At 38.8% G+C, this 13221-nt stretch overlaps 1 protein-coding gene across 3 annotated transcripts in view; it reads left to right on the top strand.

Moving 5' to 3' along the window:
* The first annotated feature begins 4276 nt into the window (after positions 1–4276).
* Positions 4277–13221, top strand: part of TRPS1 (transcriptional repressor GATA binding 1) — a 253708-nt gene continuing 244763 nt past the window's right edge. For all 3 annotated transcript variants that reach the window (XM_047074123.1, XM_047074121.1, XM_047074120.1), the window contains exon 1: positions 4277–4455. The gene's annotated coding sequence lies outside the window, so the exon portion shown is untranslated. The remainder of the gene's footprint in view (positions 4456–13221) is intronic.

The following is a 13221-nucleotide window of genomic DNA, read 5'->3' as shown; positions in this document are numbered from 1 at the left end:
GAATCTGAATACCAGATACAGGCTATTTAAAGCTGAATTTATCTTTAATAAATTCACCCAGAGGTGTTCAGCAGTAGGTAGTTTGGAAAATGATCATAATTTGTGCAGAACAGTCTTTTTTTTTTCTTTTACGCTCGAGTGGTGTGTGATTGGGAGAAGGAATAGACTGAGGGAACTTCATCTTTGCTATGCTCTGTTCCTTTAGGTGTCAGGACAAGGAAGGCAGACTACTTCAACAATTGCTTTTGATATTCTGGAAGGCAAAATGGTCTTCCATTTTACATGACTTAGTCCTAATTTGAGAGCAAATAATACATAAGTATTTTCTCGATAGTATGTGTTATAGCAGTAGGCATTTAGGACCAACAGTTGTCAATCTTTGAGGTTTCTGAAAGGGATAGCAATTTATGACGTGCTAGGGTAAACAGTTGGATTACATTTCTGAAATACGTGTTCCATCAGGTAAAATCATTGTGATTACAGGCACTGGAACTGTAAGTTAAAGTTATGTGCTAAAAGGTTGAAAATGTAAAACAAGTACACTTGTGCTTAACTATTAATCCCTCTTTGTATCTCTGCTGAATAAACTACAAGAAAAGGGGAGAAAAGGACATTTAAATAGTAAAACAGAAAAAGTGCATTATGTAATTTTAATAAACAGTAAGCCCTACTACAGCTCAAGGCACTGTTTCATCAGTGGTCCAACCATAAGAGAATATTCCAGAATCAAAGACTTATGAAAGATTATAAAGAAGTTATTTTAGTTGGAAGTTATTTCTTTTGTTTGCTTTTTAAAATTTCTCTTAATTTCTTCTTTATTTTCTGATGTATTGTATAAAGGCACAGGTTGTTATATTCACATCCAGGCTCCATTGTTGAGAAACACATTGCAAATAAAAGCAAAAGAAGAGAATAGTTTTAAGAGCTTTGCATATGTTTGACAGCAGAAGATAATAAATGTAAATAAATCTTTAATATTTCCCCTAATTCAGTTTGTGCCATGCAAATGTCAGGACTATAAAAACAAATCAACAAACATTTGAAGAAAAACAATATACATAACTTATTTTATATATTAAAAACAACTGTCAAACAATTATGATCTCATGTATTAGTTGGTTGTTTTGAAATATTCCTACTAGAATTAAAAAAATGCTACGAGGGCCTTTGAGCTTAAACATATTGTGTCAATCAAGAGCATATGTAATGTATCTAAAGCATGAGGTAAAAATTTTCTTCATAAATTATTTCATAAATAAATAAGTAATTTGCTTGAAAAAGTTCACAAAAATAGATGTGCTTTTATTAAGTTCTCTACAGATCTTTTGTGGCTAATGTAAATGGATTGATACATACAGCATTTTGATCTGCTATACTCTAACTTGAAATACAAAAAGTAACATGAAGAGATTCTTCATGTCTCAGGCAAGCTTCAGCAGAATTGAGTCCGTGAAACTTCATTCATTAGATTTTTAAGTGACCATGAATTTGTTGGCTTCAGTACCTGAAGGGTAACTTTATCCTTTCAATTAAAGGACATAATTCACCCTCAGACCATTGGCTTTAACTTTTTATGTAATATATAATTTTGGGTACACTTAATGGTCAAATGTTGTATTATTACAGGTGGAAAAACACCAGCCATCTCAAGGGTTTTGTGCTTGCAAAGGCATGTAATTTAATTTTTTTGAACCAATTTAATCAATGATTGTTTCATGTGAGTAAATTTACACTCTTAACGATTGCCTTAGATTTGAGGGTGACGGAGAGGAAGATTACTTCCCCCTTTAAAATGCCCTTTAAATCTTGGGGAGCAAAAGGAGATTAGGGGATAATCCTTGTGATATATTGTACTGTTTAACTTTGCTATGATGCCACCGCCTCAGATTTTATCAGTTAGATACCAGCTCCAGCACTCTTAGGTGGTATTAACCCTTTAAGTACAAACGGTTTTACTATTGAGATGCCTATTTCAAAATTTATTTGATCTCATATTTTTAGTTAGTCATGGCTAAAGAATGTTTCACTCAGATCCTTTTTTTCTCCCTGAATAAAAATGCCTCTCGCTGTGCTGTGCATATTTCCATAAAACTTGGTAAGCTAATTTATGACTTAAAAAAGAAAATAAGGGTCTATATTTAATATACGAATATTTTTTACAGTGGAAATTGGTGGTGGACAGTATTAAATGACTCTAGTGTGGAAATATGCAGGTGGTCATTAGTAGCTGACTATGAGATTTACTCAAGATTTTGATATTAATTTTCCCTGGAAGCAGGACTATACATAAATCTAACTCTGTTCCCAAATTAATTTAAATTGATGATAACATATGAATAACTCCGCATCTGAGGCTCATTGTCTTCTTACTCCTTGAGGGAATATATAGTTTGCCTCATTGTGAAATTGTATTTTGACTACTCTTTTACCTGACTAGTTTCTCTATTGCAAAAGAATTATTGCTTTTGTACTCAGAGAGAGTGTATGGGACACACTACCGAATTTTATTCTGGAAGAAAAGTGCTACAAAAAGGAATCACGTATTTGCCTGAGTAGGTATATTAAGTAGAAATGAAGACTACAGAAAAAGAAGTTTCTAAAAGCACATGCTTAAGTGTTTAATTTTTTTTTATGATTGGCTTTTTCACTTCTGATGTTTCTAAAATATATTTTCATCTTTTAAAAGATGCAAGAATCATTTAGGGGAAAATATTTTGGAGGAAATTACTTCATCTTCATTTCACAGATTCATGATTGTACCTCTAAAGTTCTAATTTTAATCATTTTGTAGTTTGGAGAAGGAAGGATGCTTCTTCTTTTAGCACAAAATTAGCTTAAACTGACTTTCACTAGAGGAAAAACATGCCACTTAAAGTCACCCAACTGAAGAAAATGAAGTCCAAACGCCCAAGAAATGTTTACTTAGTTTTTAACACCTACTATACTTTGAATCCTGTCATGGTACTCTTTTATGCATTGTTGATCTTTAGAAGTTAAAAAAGGAAAAAGAAGGGAAAAAAAAACCCGCTCAATTCAGTAACTTCGTGTGGAGGGAATTTCACTTAACAATGAGAGTATTTGGAGATGTGAAGTAGTAAAAAGAATGTCATGCTTTAATTCAGAGTTCCTTATCTGCTACTAAACCCCCAAAGATCAGCAGGTATTAATCTTGCAGCATTTGAATAATGTTCCCATTTTATCTATTTTGTAGTACCCCCTTTAAGCACCCATTGAGCTTGCTAGCCTCTCCCCAGCTCAGAAAACCATAGCAACCTCAGTCCGCACTTCTCCAACTCAGGATAGAGTTCAAGTTGTTCTCCTCAGCCCTCTCGCCATCAAATGCATGGGAAACACTGACCACCGACTAGGTGTCCTAAGACTTCTTCCAGTCCTAGAAAAGGGGCGGGGGAAGGGCCGCGAACACACACACACACACACACACACACACACACACACACACACACACACAATTCTGCGTCGTTTAATTGGGAGGGAGAAGGGAAAGTAACATCCGAAAAGGTAAAAGCACTTTTAGAGTTCTTTTGATTGTTCATGATAGCATCTCCGGGTGTTCTGGTACCATCGGTTTGGCCGCCACGCACTGGCCCCCACCTGACCCCCCCCCCCAAGGTAGGTCCTCGTCTTTATCACATTATTCCTAAAGCTTTCGGTTTTTTCCTCGGTTTCCAGCCCGCACGTTCACACATGGGGGTGGGGGAGGAGGAGGGGGGAGAGGCGGGGCGGGAAGGTAGCCGGGTCCCGGCACCGCGCAGCTCTCATTTGCGGCGCTCCGACTCGGGCGAAGTTCTCGCGCAGCCGGCTCGCCGCGGCCGGGGCCGGTCCCGGCGGGCGGCGGCGGCGGCGGGTGCTCGGAGCCGGGCGGGGCGGCGGCGGCGGCGGCGGCGGCGGCGGCGCGGGGACGCGCGCTGTCTCTTTAAGGGAGCTCGGTCTGGGGTGGCGCTTTCCTCCGCGAAGGCTCCTTTGATATTAATAGTGTTGGTGTCTTGAAACTGACGTAATGCGCGGAGACTGAGGTCCTGACAAGCGATAACATTTCTGATAAAGACCCGATCTCACTGCAATCTCAAGCGTCCTCTTTTTGGTGCTGCTCGTTTCTCCAGACCCCGCGCCCTCTCGATCGCTCTCTCGCCTTCCTATTTTTTTTTTTTTTAAACAAAAAACAACACCCCCTCCCCTCTCCCACCCGGCACCGGGCACATCCTTGCTCTATTTCCTTTCTCTTTCTCTCTCTCCCTCTTTCTCTCTCTCTCTTTTTTTTTATAAAGGGGGGGAGGGAAGGGAAAGGGGGGGAGGCAGGAAAGACCTTTTTCTCCCCCCCCTCCCCCCCAATAATCCAAGATCAACTCTGCAAACAACAGAAGACGGTTCATGGCTCTGGCCGCCGCGCCACCATCTTTCGGGCTGCCGAGGGTGTTCTTGACGATTAATCAACAGGTAAGGAGGGGCCCGGGCGGGCCGCGGGGCGGCGGGGGGCGGCGGGGGGCGCGGGCGCCCCTCGGCCGGGCCCGGGGCGCCGCGACGCGAGTGCTGCGTCCGCGCGTGTGTGCGCAAAATGTGGGCGATCGCGAGCGGGGAGCCCTGGGAATTAAAAGTGACTTTCTTTGAAAAAAAAAAAAAAAAAAAAGCAGAGGGAGAGTGTGCAGAAAGCCAAGCGCAGGCTTCTCGGGTTTCACATGCATTTTCTTTCTTCCTTTTTGCGCGTGTGATTTCTTTCTTTCTTTCTTCTCTTCTGCTCTCTTTCCCCCCCTTGCTCTTCTCCTTTTGGTGGGTCTGAGACAACTGAGTCTTAGAAACAAGCGACTTCAAACTGCAGTAGCCCTTGGAGTCAGGAGGGTCAAGTTCAGCCGCCAGGGAGGAGGAAAAACAAATCCCCATTTGCCAAAAAAAGAAGTTTCAGGCCGGTGCCCCCTCCCCCCTCGCAGTCCCACTCCCCCTCGCTGTCTCTTTCTGGCTGATTTTAATTCTCTCCTACCGGGCGCAGCGGAGGAGCTGGAGGTGGTTGGACCCGAGGGGCCGCCGCCGCCGCCGCCGCCGCCGCCGCTGCAAGTTTTCTGGGGCTCCTGACAAGCTGGGAGCAGACTAGGCACCAGCATGCAGAGTAGTAAGTTGGGCGAACTTGGGAGGGTCGGGAGGGTCTCAGAGAGGGGCCTTCGTGGGGTCCCCAAAGTGGGAAAACAGCACCGGACTGGCGTTGGCTTTGAAGAGTTTGCAAAGCCAGGCTTCAAACTTTTTGCCTTAAAGGCCCAGCTGGGCTGGAGAAGGAGGGTGTCGCATCCCCTGGTGCACCCGCCTCTGCGCGGCTCAGGGAAGCTCGGCTGAGGGGTCTGTGCCCTGTCGGTGCCATGTGGCAGGGCCTTTCAGCCCAGGCGTTTCCGTAGGGGCTGAGGAAGGGGCAGACTTCCTCTGCGGTGCAGATGATGCGCCATGTGTCGCGGGTCAGCGGACACTGGACGGTGATTAAGTGCCTGACAGCGGTGGGACATCCAGGGGACGGGCGCTTCGCCTTCTGTCTAGTTCCTGTTTGGGTTCCAGAGAAACGCATCTTTGAAAGGCCAAGGCAAACACCGCTGTCCCTTCAAATAACTCCAGGATTATAGGACCCCATGAATAATTTGAGGGTGAGGCGGAGGTGGGAGCTGTTTGAAGTGCAAAGCTGTTTTTGTGGCTGGGAAGGCTTTTTTGTTAGTACCTGTGTGAGATGGTGGTGTTTCCCCCTTTCCCCAGGGAGGTCAGTAACTGTTTTATGGCCCGAAGACTCTAAAGCAATTTAAGTTAGAAGGCGAGTAGGACTGGTGGGTTTCAGAGGGAATCTTGGGCTGATTAAATTTTAGGTCTTGCTTTACTTCCTCATATCTTTTTAGGCCTCACAGTTGATACTATGAAAGTTTTTGAGTAAGAGCGATGGATCTTAATTGATGAATCAAAATTATGATAGAATGTTCATCCTTATTCTATTTTGGAAAATCACGGCTAGAGTTTTAAGTGAGGTAAGTGAAGTGAGAAGCTTAGCGGAGAAGTTAAATCGCAGAGAAGTTGGGCCGATTCATTGAACTTTTGTAGATTCATTGAACTTTTGTAAATGCACCAGGTGAAGAGGGAAGGGTCCCAGAGGAAAAATAAGTACAAAGAGAACATACAGATAGGGCCGGAGACAAAATTACAAAGAAATGATAATTCTAGGCCTGGTTGTTGGCTAAAATATGATTGTTCAAAGCAAAAATAAAATAGGAACCTTCTAACCACTACTTCAAAGCCCACCAGCTCTTAAGTTAAAACCTATGGATCTTGCTGGCATCATGTTACTTTCCTGCTGGTTTTAGGAAAAGTTGATCATTTAGAAAAGGCTGCCAGAGTTAAAAATGCAAGGGGCAGCAAAGGAAAGTAATGCGGGCGGCCAGTTCTTGACGTGGACAAAATGAGAATGAAAGTTTCTGAGCTCACTGCTGTGAAGTTTCTTACATGCTGCTCATTTGCTTAGAACGCTTTCTCAGATATTCCACCGCTTAATGTAAAAAAGCAAAGTAGCTCTAAAATGGTGTGGGCTTTTTTTTTTTTTTTTTTTTTTTTTTTGCTTTCCCCAAGTATGCCAGGGCTGTGAATAAATACAGGGTTTGTATGGGAAGATGAAGCGTTTCCTGTAAGTTGTGATGCTGACAGGACAGTCTGGAAATGATACCAACGTTTGGAAGATTTTTTTTTTTTTACCTTTAAGTGAAAGTTTATTAATGACATGCTTAATCTTAACAAGTCAAACATATTGTTCTTAGAGCTTATCTCTCCTCAGATTTCATAACTTCCTTTTAAAGCTATACCCCTGGATGAAAACATCTCTAGATTGAGTTAAATATACCGGGCCACAAACGTGCTAAAGTTTGATGATTATTTTTTAATATGAACAACCTGAAAATAAAACTCCTGACGGGGGGATAAAGTTTTAATGCCCCATTATGACTTGATTTCTCTAAATGCGAGGCATTCCGCAGCTTCATTGATACACTGTTGGCCGAGTATTGTTTACCATGAGTGAGTTGATGTTTACAGCTTCCCAATATATCTATTATATGTTAGGATATATTGTGTGTAGAATACTGTTCCCACACATAACAACCGAGTCTGACACTCTCCAAATAAATGGTGGAACATCGCAAGTTCCTTACAAAAAAGTTTGTCACTCCTTTGAATTCTACACGCTGTAAGGGTCTGCTGCTATTTAGATGTTGTCCTTTGTCTGTGAAAGGTAACATTAAAAGTAAAGAGAAGAATGTCATAGTAGTTGTGAGGTCTGAGTTGATTTTAGAGCTCAGCATTCTGATGATTAATATTCTAAACGAGTTAATAAAATTTTTACTTGAAAAGAGGTTAGAATCCATAATCGTGTGCTAATCGTAAGTGAGTTACACATGCCTCTTCGACGTTTTCAGTATTATTTTTACTTTTCTTTTAAGTCACATACTCCTCCTGAGTTTACTCTGATTTCCAGAGTATAGGTCCTCCTGTAATACACATAAGGGAATCTTCATTCATAAGGAGAAACTTCAAAACAGGGAAATGAATGCATCTGTGGAAAAGCTGCTTTTAAGATCTTAGTATTTCAATGATGTTTCTATTACTGGTATTATTATTTGGTGAGTGTGTGCGTGTGTGCGTGTGCGTGTGTGCGTGTGTGTGTGTGTGTGTGTGTATAGAGACAGACAGAAAGAAAGGAAGAACACAGTTTGAAGTTAATAATCTGCACATTCCTATAAAGACATGCCAAAGGGTGTTAAGTTTTAATAAACTGTTTTCTTACCTTCTTTGTGGAAGTAAATAAACATTACTGAAATTTTTAGAAAGACTTGTGGCAAATTGTTTTTGAGCTAGAATTTTTTTTGATTTTGAAATCTGTACAAATATTGATAACTGGACTTTAAATGTTTTTTAATAATACATATAATCTAGAAAAATATTTTTCTTTCACTACCCCTTTTGGTAGCAAATAATAATGTAATAACATTATGCTATTGTGTAGAAAACAAAAATAGACTTTAAGAACGTTATGGGCAGGTGTTTACAATTGATTTAAAGGGAAAATTAGTATTTTTGAAATAAGCGATGCACTTAAAATAAAGTGACTGGTGCACATTAAAACATATTCTTATTAAGATATTCTCTGGTGTGTAAAATGAAGCCATTCATTCAACAGACTGACAACTTTCCACTTGGTATTTGCCTTTGCTTAATTTAGTTTCCGCAGGACAGCTAGTGTGGTAGTCTGCATCTGTTTTTGGCAGGCACAGAGAACTATAAACTGAGACAGTTCTGTCCCAAATAGCTCACAAGTTACAATCAATTTGATAAAAACAGGCAGGTCTTATGGACTTGCTGTCTGTTGTTCATCCTTGGTCAAGCTTTCAGGTAACAGGTTTCTTTCTCTCCCCGTTTTGCTGGTTATAACTACTAATGCCATTGATAACTAATTCTGAGTCTTGTTTACTCATTTATCTACTTTATTTATTATTTAATGAAATTTGGGGAAATTAATGACAGCATATCTAGACTTGGTTTTACTTTATATAACTATGTCTTTTGATATCATCATACAGAAAGTAATGAATTCTTTCTTACTATAATAGGTTTACAATTTATGGAATTGCACAGTCCCCTTAGGTGAAATGTGAAGAAACTTCTAGCCCTTGCCAAGTAGAAATCTCATCTAATTCTCTGAAGTTCCTTGTAATTGTCATGTATAGAGAAGGCTAATGCTCTTCGCAGTGATTCCCCTTGAAAAAAATTAAGCAGAGTTTTTTAATAATCATCAAAATTATTTATCTCCTACAAGCTTTAACCAGTGGATTAAAGTAAATATGCTAAAATGCCAACTGTTGTTTTATACTACCGTTCAGTAGCAAACAGTGCTGCAGAGGGAATAACCACTTTTAAAATTTTCTCCTCAAGTGTCAGTGGGTCGTAGGCTATTTGTTTATTTGTATTGGATATTTGGTTAATTATATATGACCTTTACTAATAATGTCTTTAATGCTGCTCCTATGGTCAGCTCTAGTATTGTGTTACTGTGCGTTTCAGATGCCTGAGAACCAAACTCACTGGTCTTTCGTTTGGTTCTCTGGTGGGTATCATAACGTAGAACCAGATTTAGTTTAGAAAGAGATCTTTGGGCTTAAAGAGACCTCTTTGCTGAATTTGGGGAAGGACCTATGGATGAAAATAATTTGAATTGTTAAGAGTTCAGGAAGAAGCATGACTTGTCGCGGTAGCTGGAGTAGCTGTTACAGTAGCAAAATGTCTACTTTTTATCACTCCCCCCCACCCCCCTTTTTTTGTTTTTTGTTTTTTCCAAGAGCACAAATCCAAGTAGCAAAAGCAAAGATGAAATTAGCTATGCACTTCAAATGTGAAGCATCATTGGGAATCATTTTCTGATTCAAAGCTGTAATTAAAATACAAATAATATCAAAATACCCCCAAGAAGACACTAAGGGTACGCCTTTTGTTCCTAAGCATGTTTCATTAAGAATAAGAAAGAAAACTTTTAATTTTTAAAACGTTTCTAGCTCTTTAAAAACCTGCAGTAAATACTTTACAAGTGGCTAGACACCTTCCCTGGTGGTTTAGTTTATACAAGCAGGAAACTTTCTCTCCTACTCTTTCTCTCTTTCTTGTTTTCTTTAAACCAACTGACGTAATGCCAAACTTTGCTTTAAAAGAACAGACAGAAGTAATTGGTAGCTTTTAACTTTTAATAATGTTCTGGATTGGTTTTAGTGGCCAAAATGCCATTTTTTAAAAAAAAAAAAAGTTCAAGTAAGAACGGGCTTGTGGCCTGAGGAAGAAAGGCTCTGTTGATGTAGTTATTTTTATTCTTGTTTTTCAATCTGTTATTAAAAATCTTTCCTGCTGAGCACTGCTGGATTTCTCCAATTGCTCTCTGTGATGGCTGGTGCATTTCAGGTTACCGTAACTTAAACAGTTTTTGGGTTTTGGGGAGAGTGGGTATTTGTGTTGCGTTGTTTCTTTCTTATTTGGAAAAAAATTTGTTTTTGTTTCAATTGACATGAATTAATTAAGATTATCAATGGCGACAGGTCAATGGATGTGTTTATATAAAGAATGCTACACCTGTTAGCAAGAGCCTGAAATGTGGAAGTTTAATTGTGACATTAATCATTTTTATGTGCGGAGGAAGGAAAATAGATGAAACTTTACAAAAATATATTTTTAGATTGAAAGCGTTAATTTTAAGGTTCAGTTTGTTTCTACCGGTGGTTCTTTTATTCTCACAATTTTAGATGATAATATTTTAACCCTATTTATCACACAGTGTTTTTAGTTTCTTTTTTTTTTTTTTTTTTTAAATTAGTCCTTTACTCTCTTCCTGATCTTACACAGGCAAATAGAACTTTCTCCAGTTAAGGGACATCTTGGTGATGTTGATTGGCATCAGGGCAACTTCAGAAGCTGGCAAGTAGGAAAATCTTTTCAGAGGGCAAAAAGATTTGTGCCAGTTTTTCCTTCCTTGGGGAAAGACACTCCATCCAGAAGTGGGGCCCTCCACCCCATTTGGTGGGGCAGAACGGAGTATCGACATTTCTGGTGTGAATCGTTCGTAAGGTTTAAATCTTATGAGTACTTGTCTTAGACTTGGCTTTTAACCCCAAATTTGTTTTAAGAGTTTTTGTAGTTGAGAGTTGTTGTTGTTGTTACACAGAGCACATTTTAAAAATAATACATATTGAACTTAGGTATCACGGAGATACCTTAAAATGTCTCTTATGTTTTTTACAAAAAGCATTCCTCATATTCAGGGAAGTTGAAGTGCTCTCCGCCTAGACATTTGACAGTTTTGACTTAACCTGACTTACGTCTTTCTCAGTTTTTCTTGTGAGAGCTAAGACTTTAGTCCACATCAGGGGCACTGTTTCTCTGGTAACTACTTCTTTACTTACGGATTTGTCAGGGAAGACCTTAGGAACTGAAGCTAGAAGTTGTTCACATCAGCATGGTGAGAGTGTCTCAGAGTAAGTCTTACTTTATGTTTCATAGAGTTTTCAAACATAAATTTAAAGTTACCGGTTTCTCTGTGATTGCATTTTTATTTAATGAATGTTGGTTTATTACTTCAAAACTGAGTGAACAGTAATAAAGTGTAGCAAGAAGGAAAAAAGGCGGAGGGTGGTGTTTGGAGCAGCAGTGCTTTGATATCAGCAGTTTGTTTACTGTTCAGTGGTGGGGAGGGGTTGGAGAGGCTTTGTGGGAGATGATAGAAAAAAAAAAATCCATCAATTGCGCATATGATCCCCTCCCCTTAAGGTTTACTTAAACAATATGTTTCAGTTTTGCCTCAAACCATTCCGCACCACTTCTGCTCCCAAGCATCCACCACTATCTGGTTCCTGAGCCGTTAAGGATGACACTTTCTGTTGTACAATGAACTACACTATTGTTTGAACTAAGGTAACATATTTTGCTTTATGTAATTTTTTTTGGTAGTTATTAATAGGATACCTCTAATGTGAGAGGAAGCCTAGCATTGTAAAGGTCTGCAAGTGCTTGAAGTATCCATGATAACTACACTGTGTTTAAATTATTGCTGGTATGTGCATGCTGTTATGGGTGTGTTTTATGTATGGATGTACATGGACTGATAATACATGAATACACCTTGATGGTAGATTCTAATAATGTGAAACCATTAACTCTGCCCTTTTAACATGAATCTTTTAAGGAGTTACATGACCTACTTCATAAAGTCTAGAAGTTTGAGATGGGTATGGAGTCTAACCGTAATGAAGCCATCATTAGCATACTTCTGTCTACTCTGAATTTACTAGGAAATTTTAAAAATGACGGAAAGCTATAAATCAAAATGCCACCTTTCGGTGCATTGTTAAGAAATGCTTTTGAAGAAAAATTTTTTAGAAGTCCCATTTCTGCTGAGAGGAGCAGTTAAGTGACAGTGCTGTTTCTGAATATATCTTTTTATGGGATGGCACTTTATAGTTTATACTTCTGTCCCAAAACGTTATGTAGAAATAATATGGAAAATGTAAAGACTCCGTACTGTGACCCAATGCTTTTTTTCCCTAGGGTGATGGATTCTGTGCGTCACCTAAATGTGATGCTATTTGCCAGGCTTGCAATACTGGTTTTGAGGGTTGCTGTATGTCCTATTTCGTCAAGCAACACAATACAACAACTTTGGTATCTAGGTAATTGACACAGTCAAAATAGGCTCTGGAAAAAGTTCCAAAAACTTCTAAGTCAGAAGCTAACATATATTCAGTTTATTTAACATTTGAATAAACAGTGACTCATTGTCAGCTATTTAAGTCTCCTATAGTAGATAGTGTTAGAAGGAAATATACAAGTGTCCATAGTTCATATTCTGTTTCTTTTTTCCTTTATTTAAAGGGAGCGTAGTTCTTCTATTTGCATTTATAATTGCTTTCTCTGTTAATTACTTAGCATTTGTGATAGTAAGTAGTATAGTATTATGAAGAATAATAAATGTATTCACAGTATCTAATGTATATGTTCCAAGCTTTAGAAAACATTAATATTATATTATTAAATTGAGTATTATAATAACCAAGAATAAACCCAGTATGGGATGATAGATACACTACAACTGCTATTTTGACACTAAATATATTTTAGCTGTAGAAAAAATATATGAAAAATATTTCAAAGCCTCAGAGCTTTTTTACTTGTAGAATTTGGATAGAATTTGTGAAACTTTCGTCAACAGATACTTCTAATATAACATGTGCTTCTTGATTAGATTCTACGACATGGCTTTCAGTGAATTCATGTGAAACACTATTGCAATTTTTCCTTATAGAAGTATATATTATGTCTGCGATCAGAGACATCTATAAATAGTGTAAATATATAGGGCAGAAGTTAGTTTGTGGAATCTATTTTCTCTATTTTCTGATACACCTCATGTGCAAAGGGGTCAGGCATTAGTAATCTAGCTTTAGCTTTATTTTTCTCTGAGCTGTGCCCAAGTGCAGCCTGTGAATCTGTGCCTTCATGTGAACTTAGTGCATACATGTACATACACATATCTGTTTTCTCATTCGTATAGAATGTTTTGCCTTACAGGCACTGAATGGAATTTTAACGTATCACATATTTATTTACATGATTTTAGCCTTTGTAATATCCATTTTAATTACTTGATGCATCCCAACACCTTTT

This window comes from Lynx rufus, unplaced genomic scaffold (genome assembly GCF_022079265.1).
Source record: "Lynx rufus isolate CCGP_SWC_20201006 ecotype Redwood Valley unplaced genomic scaffold, mLynRuf1.p SCAF_12, whole genome shotgun sequence".
NCBI classification, from domain to species: domain Eukaryota; kingdom Metazoa; phylum Chordata; class Mammalia; order Carnivora; family Felidae; genus Lynx; species Lynx rufus.
This window is presented reverse-complemented; position numbering and strand designations above follow the sequence as displayed.